Below are 8,467 nucleotides of genomic sequence, written 5' to 3'. Positions count from 1 at the left end.
AATAAAAAAAATCACTCGCAGATTGATGAAAATCCAGAAAAAGAAAATCGAATCTGACCGATAAGAATGACGAGTTTCTGGGTTAAGCGACGGCAGTTCTGAGTCCGGGGGTGTGAAGGAAAGGGCGCGGCATCTCTCGAATCAGTGACCGGGACACGCTTTGCGGGATTCGATGCAGCGTCGGAAGCCCCGGCCGAGACGATTATGAATGTATCGGGGACAGAGTGCCGCGATATGACTTAAGATACAGTTATAAGTATAATATGACGTATAAACGGACATACCACTGTGTACCCACAATGGGCGGCTTCCAGTTTGGAAGTTGGGACCAAGGCGGGGTAAAAAAATAATCACAAGAGGTAAAAAATTCGTTGACCGTAAAAAAAAAATACACACACACACACACACACGCACACAAAATAAGAATAAATAGTATCGACAATCTTGTGCGTCGTGAAAGAGCCAACTTCGGCTTATAGCTTAACCCGATTAACTGACCACGTGTACTATTATACCGTGGCCTAACCTCGTACACCGCTGACCGTAACAATCGTTAACTAATAAGATCACAGCCGTACGCAATGGAATTCGTTCTACGTAGCGTCAGATTCTAGTGCTTTTATAAATATTTGCAAGTTTCTTCAAGAAAGAAATGAAGATGAGGCTCAAACTCAATTTCTGGTCCAAGTGAAACTACTCCCGTTTCTTGTTATTATTATTCCCCTGCAAACGTACAAGAGAATATAACAGAAATTGAGCGTTGTACTCCAAGAAGATGTGTGTATATATGTATATATGTATATAATCCATATTTTAAGCGGGCAGATGAATTTATTCTTGTTTGATTTTTTGTGTTTTCAGAGAAGCAAAATTCGCCGCCTTGAGCAAGAACGCGGGCGCAAGAGAATAGGAAAGAAATGCGGATCTAGCGGTGAGTCGATTGAAGTTTTAATCATCATTAGCGCACTAGCCTGAACAGAGTAAACCAAGGGTAAAGAATTGAAACGTATACGTATTGTATTGTAATACACGATATAGGCAGTATACTTAATTACAATTCATGAATCAACGAAGATACGACCGCGGAGCGTATTACAAATTAGGTGCGAAAATCCATGGGAAGGAGGAAAACGTTGTTATACAGACGCATGACGCGGCGTTTCTTCAACCTTATACTTATTCTATCTTGACTACGCCTTCGTTTTCGTCTTGTTGGTTTACTTACTTTTTAATTACGTAGCCGGGTTTCCACCGGAGCGAAGAAGGTCCGGCCCAGATTCCGTGGGAATAATATCGAGAGAGTGTATAATGTAAACGTAATTCGTTGTTAATCAGAACAAACGAGCTCGGCATACACTCGTTTCCCGCACCTCGGGTATCGAGCCCGGAGCCCGCAGCACGTTAATATGACAATTTACGTAATTATACATTCGCCTCGGTACAATCTCGTTACTAATTTGTAACAATAGTTTCTCGTACGAGTCGAGTGGCACGGTGCGCCTACTGGTTTTGTACAGCGGTTATGATAAGTGGGGTCGAAAGGTATGCAAAAAGGAGTAGGAAAAAAAGGAAGGGCCGGTGGTGGAGGAAAATAAGAAAGAGCCGAGGAAGAGACGGAAGAAATGTGAGACAATCGCGGTCGCTCGAAGAGGTGGAAAAGGTGGCGGCGGTGAACAGGGAGCGAATTAATTTGACGTCTGTGGGATGACTTTTGATCGGTAACGAATTTGGTCTTGGTGGCTGGTACCCGTGTATTTTATTATACGCGGGACTCTCGAAGTCGATCGGGCGAGTTTTCTGGGTTCGGTTAAGCCCGCTCGCACGAAGACAATGATTCATATTCGAGATATATTCGTTGAGATCGAGCGATCGGTCGACACAAGCCGATCAAAGCACCGCCTATTACTGGCAAACGGACTGCACGGAGGACGGGGATAATAATTATTCCTAATCAAGCTCAATCTAATACTCGTAGCATGACGGAGCTGGCAGCGAGGAGATATCCGAGGCTTTTTTTATTAATTAAAAATCTAGTCAAACGATTTCATTCCCCGATTACATTTTGTTCCTGCACGCTGCTCGACCTCCTGCGTACACCTTCGGGCCTCCTCCTGCACGGACTCCAGGATCGCGTCCTCGAAGGTACCGGGTAGGTACACGGGCCGCACCAGGAATCAAGTGTGCACTGCACCTTATTATACGCTCCGCGCGGCGAGGGGCGGGGGCGGGGAGGGATGGAGGAGCCGAGCCGAGGGCCAAGGACCGAGTTCCTTCGTGTGTGCGAGATTATCGGTCCCGGTGTAGGTATGTAAACGAATACACAAGGCGCACAAACCATCGGGGATCCTCGTTCCCACAATATTGAATCGAGTCGAGTCATCGTTTCGAGATGAAAGAACATTATTATTCCAATTTTAAAGGATGCGCGAGCTGCGCGAGCTGCGCGCGTTTCGAAACTCCCCGAGAGAGCGAACGCGGTTCCCTCGAGTCCACGAGTCCATCCGTCCGTCCATCTTACTCAGCGGCTTAAATTCCGAATACGTCGTTATTCAACTTTTTATCGAACCACCGCTCGCCCTCGCTGGTTATTAATTTCATTCGATGTTTGCTCTTTTTGGGCCGTTATGGAATCTTTCACTATGTTCCGTCTCTCGTTCCTTATTCCTTCGTTCGCGTCCGTCCAGAATATACGTATACGACTCGACAGCATCTGCCGCTGCCGATGCTCCGCTGAAGAGCGAGCTTTTTGTATTCTTGGAACGCCCGCGTATGAATATGCATTGATTAATACATACTTACTTCGGCCATCGGTCGGTACGTACGTACCTACGTCCGTGCTGCGTTCCTGTCTCAGGATTACCGACATTTTTTTCATCCCCACCCACCCACACGCATCGCCCGATGAATACATCCCTCCTTTGTTCGGGCACAACGACATCAAACAAATGATTCCCGGTCAAGTTACCGCCAAAACGTTCGTCCCATTAATCCCCCGCAACCAATCTCTACAATTTCTCTCGGCCAATCTCCTCCCATTAGTCGGTAAATCGGGTATTTATGATGCGGCCCGAAGACGAATAAACAAACAAAAATAAAAGATAAAGAAAAAGAAAAACAGCGAAGCAGATTTGTCCAGTCAATTTTCAATCGAATTATACCTGATCGATTGTACCCGAAGTAAAGATCTCGAAGCAATTTCTTCTGTCGATCTCAAAAAAAAAAAAAATAAAAAAATAATTTACCTCGTAATAATAATCACGTGGTAGCACTAAAATATTATGACTCTGTGACCTATAGGGATCCGATTTCGAAAATCAGTGATACTTGATGTATCGGTAACTCTTCCTTAGTCTTGAAAAAACATTAACTTCAACCGCGCGCTGATTTCAACTTCAAGATTTCTAGACCACAAAACGAAATAAAAATGTTTCTCGATCTTCGAGCAATCGAGTTCGCGGACAAATTCTTCGCAAGGACCCAAGGAATGCAAGACTTCATTCGACTCGAATGACGTTGATGAACCGTCGAGGTTTGCAAAAAATCGACAAATCTGCATACACCCAAAGATCCTCGGGGCTCGCGCACTCGTCGCGAAATATTTTACCGGCGGCTAGACCGGTAGGCCTGCTGACTTGTTGACGGGACATATTTCACTTTGCATATTATAAATACAAGCTCCGCACCTACAGCCGTGCAATGGCAATGTTGATAATAATAACAATAATGATCCCGAAATGCCCTGACAAATACAATAACGTCATTCGTGACGAACAGAGGCGTACAGAGGTTGTAACGCGTATCGAAAGGTTCGGCCCGACAATGGGAATTGCACAACGTCGGGGCTCGAAACCGCGGCTTTCTCCAAATTAAAATAAGACTGCCCGGTTTGACGTATGGCGTAAAGTGTTTATGAGGATCGCGATTTATACGCCGGTGCCGACTCGTGTACGAGGCTCGCGGAGCGCGGCCGCAGCTTTTGATAATTGGAAGAGAAGATTTTGAGGCAGTATTTTAGAATCCTGGATTCCACCCGAGTCCCGAAGGCACATTTTGTGGGGGCCGGACGGTCGGACAGCACCGCTGCACGGGTTACACGCCGGCTATGTATAAGCCGAGCACAGCCCGAGCAGCCAAATCGTTGACTATAACTCAAATCCAGCCACTTCGATTTATTAACTAAGGTGGTAATTATAAAAGATACTAACCCGTGTAAAAACATAACCGAACGGAATCGCCCCGGTCTAAATATACACCCCGCGCCTTCCGAAACGCTTGCATTGGAAATCGTGAGAAACGTGGCGTTTTCCTTCGGTACACACCTAGCACCCTCTTCCTACGATGTCGCGTACAATCGCGTACGAGCCCCAAAACGTGCCGAGATACGGTAAAAAAGAAGAAAAGTTTTAAACTAATTTCGATAAAAAAAAACTGCAAAAGGTCATATGTTGAAGACAATTCTACCAATCGTAAGCAAGTGCATGTGAAAAGGGCAAACTTGGTCGGTTGATCAGGTGGCAAGACGATATCGTTATACGGAAAGGACGCGCGTTTCGTATACCGCAACGGAGAGATAAATCGCAGTGCAGGATGTAACGAAAGTGAAAAAAAATGCTCGAATGTCGAAAGTCAAAGAGTAATTTACAGTTAATGTACGTACACCCCCTCCTCCTCCTCCTGTCGCCCAGACAACACACCCAAAGTCCCAAAGTGACTTCGGTCAGGCCTTAAGTCAATGCGTACGGTACGTGATATTAATCTCGTCGGTTGTATTCGTATTGCTTCGGGTATCCTCGATTCCTTTCGGCTGCATCTTTCGCGCGTCCCCTCGGGGCAAGGCTTGATGAATCACGCGCGCCCCTATCCACGCCTCCAAAATTCTGGTGATTAGTTATGAAATATCGGTTTTCAAATCCGGAGAAATTACACCCTAAAGGAACGCCGGTACTACGACCGAATATTCCTCTGCACGCTGGTCAACCTCGACGATTCGACTTGTATCTCCCGGGTGATACGATGTTGTAAGAAATTTGGAACCTAACACGCAGAGATTGCACTTTTTGCGAAATTCTACGGGTCGATGGTTCGATCGAGCGGCAAAACTTACCTACAATATCATCACCCTCGTGAAACGCTAAATTCATTTCTAATTTTTCAGTAGTTGCGGTGACGAACGTGCGGGGGTGCGGTTGAATTATTGAGTAAATGCGGGGCAAAAAGGCGAGAGAGCACAAAGCGGATTTCTCTTGTAAAAATATACCGCGTTTGTACAGTAAAAACCTGAGGCAAAAGGTGGAAGCGAGCGAAACCTACGGGGTTAGCGGGTTGTATGCAAGGCCTGAGTGCAACGTGTGTACGGGAGATTTGAGAACCAGTCGAACAATTAAACATCTCGAGACGAGCAAAACAGAAAAGGGCTCTGTTGGAAGCAAGAAAGTGAAAGAAAAAAACGTAAATGAAAAAAACGAGAAAGAGAAAGAAAGAGAGAGAAAGCGAGAGACGAGGAGCGACGGGGAGGAAAGGGGGTAAAAATAGAAGTAAAGAAATGAAATTCGCGGTTGTAAAATCCGCACGGGTTGCACCGAACGCAATTAAACGCCGAAGCCGAGTGAGTCCGCGGGCCGCCAACGAGTCCGAGAGAGTTCGGCGCAGCCCGGCTCGCTTCAGTCTCGGTTTGGGCAGCCCTGCCAGCCCTTAGGGCTCCAGACGGAACGCTTTTAAAATTTATTGACAATCATAAATTTCGAAAATAAAACCTTATATTCCGGCGTGCAGTGTGCAGCGCCTGCAAGGCCCGGCACCCTGCGCGGCCCTCGAGAGACGCGTATAACCCCGCTGCAGCAGCCCGCTCCCTGTTCGTCCTCGCATCCTTTTCCTTCGATTTTTCAACTCTCCGGAGCAGTCGAAACAAAAGAATCCGATCACGCTCCGCGGATCTGCCTCTCGGTCCGATTCTTTTCCGCTTCTTCTTCGCCGCCCCCTCCCCACGTAATCCCCCTGAGCCGAGATGCGCGTTTCTCATCGACGGATTTTGAAAAGTTATTGCGGAAACTTATGCACGTATATACGTACATCCGCGTCCCGCTCAAATATTTTTCCACACTGTATACGGCGTACATAATGTCATGCGAAACCGATTCTCCTTCTTGTCCTCGTTCCAAATTCCAGCCTCACCATGCACACCGCGCTGTTCTCCTTACCAAATCCGTCCTATATGACTATTAATTTAAACAAATTTATACGCCAGAAAAGTCTAATTATATTCTACAAGTGTTCACCGCGTACGTACCTTCTTACCTTCGTCTGTCTTTAGTCGTACCTGCATAGATACGGCGGCGACGTAGACTTGGTCGGTGCAACCCAAAATCGTATGACCTGTGTTTGATTGATTTGAAAATTTCTCTCGACTTATCGCATTTTTCAACGCGCCAAGCACGTATATACGCACGGAAATTTGACGGGCGATAATTCTTCGCCATTTCATTCTCGCCGGCTATTCGCGAAGTTTAACTCAGTTTACGGCGTAATTATGTTTATACATATATATATGTATATGTATATTATATACATATACATACGTATGCACGTACTTATATGCCATTGTACGTGTAAGTCCGAGGTTAATTTTTTACGCTGTAAAGAGCCACCGCCTGTCGTTTTTTACAGCTTGTTAATTCCCAACACGAAATGAGAATTGAACACCGGTCGATGGCTACGATTCATTCCATTTCTGTATACCTGCACCTGTGTGACGTCCGTTTTGACATTGACTAAGGCGTATACATGTATATTATAACGACTCATGTACGCGGTCTCTGCTTGGAACCGACGTTCACGTTCCGGGAGAATTTTAATTCAGGAAACGGTTAAACCACCGCTAAAAACCGACGTGCCAATCCCTCATTGGTAAATCGAATTAATTTTTCTCATCTTCTGATCCTCCATCTCGATATCGAACCATTCTTCTCAACCCTCGTTCCAGTCCGGATACCTTGTTCCAATTTATTCCGGCTCGTTTCTGTCACCCTTCGAAGTTCGCTGCCCCGAACCGGAAAATAGTAACGGAATTAGTGGCTAGCCTGTGAACGCGCCACCTTAACCTGCACGGGCTAATTGGCAACTGAGGATTATCGCCCTGGCGCGTTCGTTACACCTGTTCCTCCCAAAAAGTCAGCTCGCGCCCTTTGCCTATTCCGACGCCTCGCCCACCTTCGCTCCAATTTAATCTATGCATGTATATTATATGTAAATTCATGTACAGGGTGGGCCGAGTTCGTCCTGACGCTTCACTTCTTCCCTATCAATCTTAAAACATACATTAACCATTCGTACAACGATATCCGAAGAAACTTTCATCGTGAAATATTTTGAGAATAGTTTCAGTCCGGTTACATTATCAGATCGTAAATCTTCTTGTGCTTGCGCTGTACGAGCGCACTTGGTGTAATAATTCGCGAAAAGTTACAAGTCGGTCCAACCGAAATTTAAAAAACATATCGTCGTATTTTCGGCGTATTAAAATTATCCGCGATTCAGAGACACGCGAAACTAGGCGAGCCTCGATCGATGACGTGAGAAAATCATGGGAAATTGAGCGAAGTAAAAATCGTGCAGAGGACCCGCATACGCTCCGACTCGTCTGACTAATTTTGGACCCTTAAACCGACCTAGCAAGTCTCGCTGGCTGTGTGAAACGGGGTAACGCAATTAGTAGACGTCTGCCGTCTGGAGTTTCGAGTGACTGTACGCTTGGCATACTCGCGTGTATCAAGTTTGTATACCGGTTTACCTATGCGAGTGTGAAGCGACCGTATTGACAGAAACTATCGAATGTCGTTCAACATCGATTCGGATTAATACTTGTGTTATCAAGCCTCGCCGACGGGCCTCTTAAAACAAATAAAATTCCAGCCTGCCATTCGCTTGTAAACTTCACCAGAGTGCATCGGTGCCGCGACAGTGTGACTTGTTCGCTTATTTATTTTTTCTTCTCACAAATCAACGCCTCGGTATGCGGGGTGAGAAATTATCTTGCACAGCGCAAGGAGAGACGGACAAACCCGACATTTGCTCGAACGAAGATCCGTTCGCGAGTATCGAGACCCTCGCGGTGAACCCCCCCTAACATCGAGAGCGAAGTGGAACGATTTTTTTCCTCCCCCCGTCATCCTTTTCACCGTTTATGTATACGCTCTGCTTAATTTTTACTCGGTTATTTTGACCAGGCTAATTCGTTTGAAAAGAGGGCCAGTTGAAATTATGGTAATTCAGGGTGGAATACATCAGTCCAAGTCAGAAATAGCCCGAGAGTGATACATCACTCTTGACCGCCGATCCTTCATACGGACTCATATATGTTCTTGCATTGAATAATACATTTCTGGCGACACGAGAATACACCAATTTTCACCTTCTTCCTGCTCTGCGTCGTACGTGTAAAAAAGGTACGCGTTGTACCAGCAGCACCTTG

Source organism: Neodiprion fabricii, chromosome 6, assembly GCF_021155785.1.
Source record: "Neodiprion fabricii isolate iyNeoFabr1 chromosome 6, iyNeoFabr1.1, whole genome shotgun sequence".
Lineage (NCBI taxonomy): Eukaryota > Metazoa > Arthropoda > Insecta > Hymenoptera > Diprionidae > Neodiprion > Neodiprion fabricii.
The sequence above is the reverse complement of the archived record's forward strand: the minus strand, read 5'-3'. Positions refer to the sequence as shown.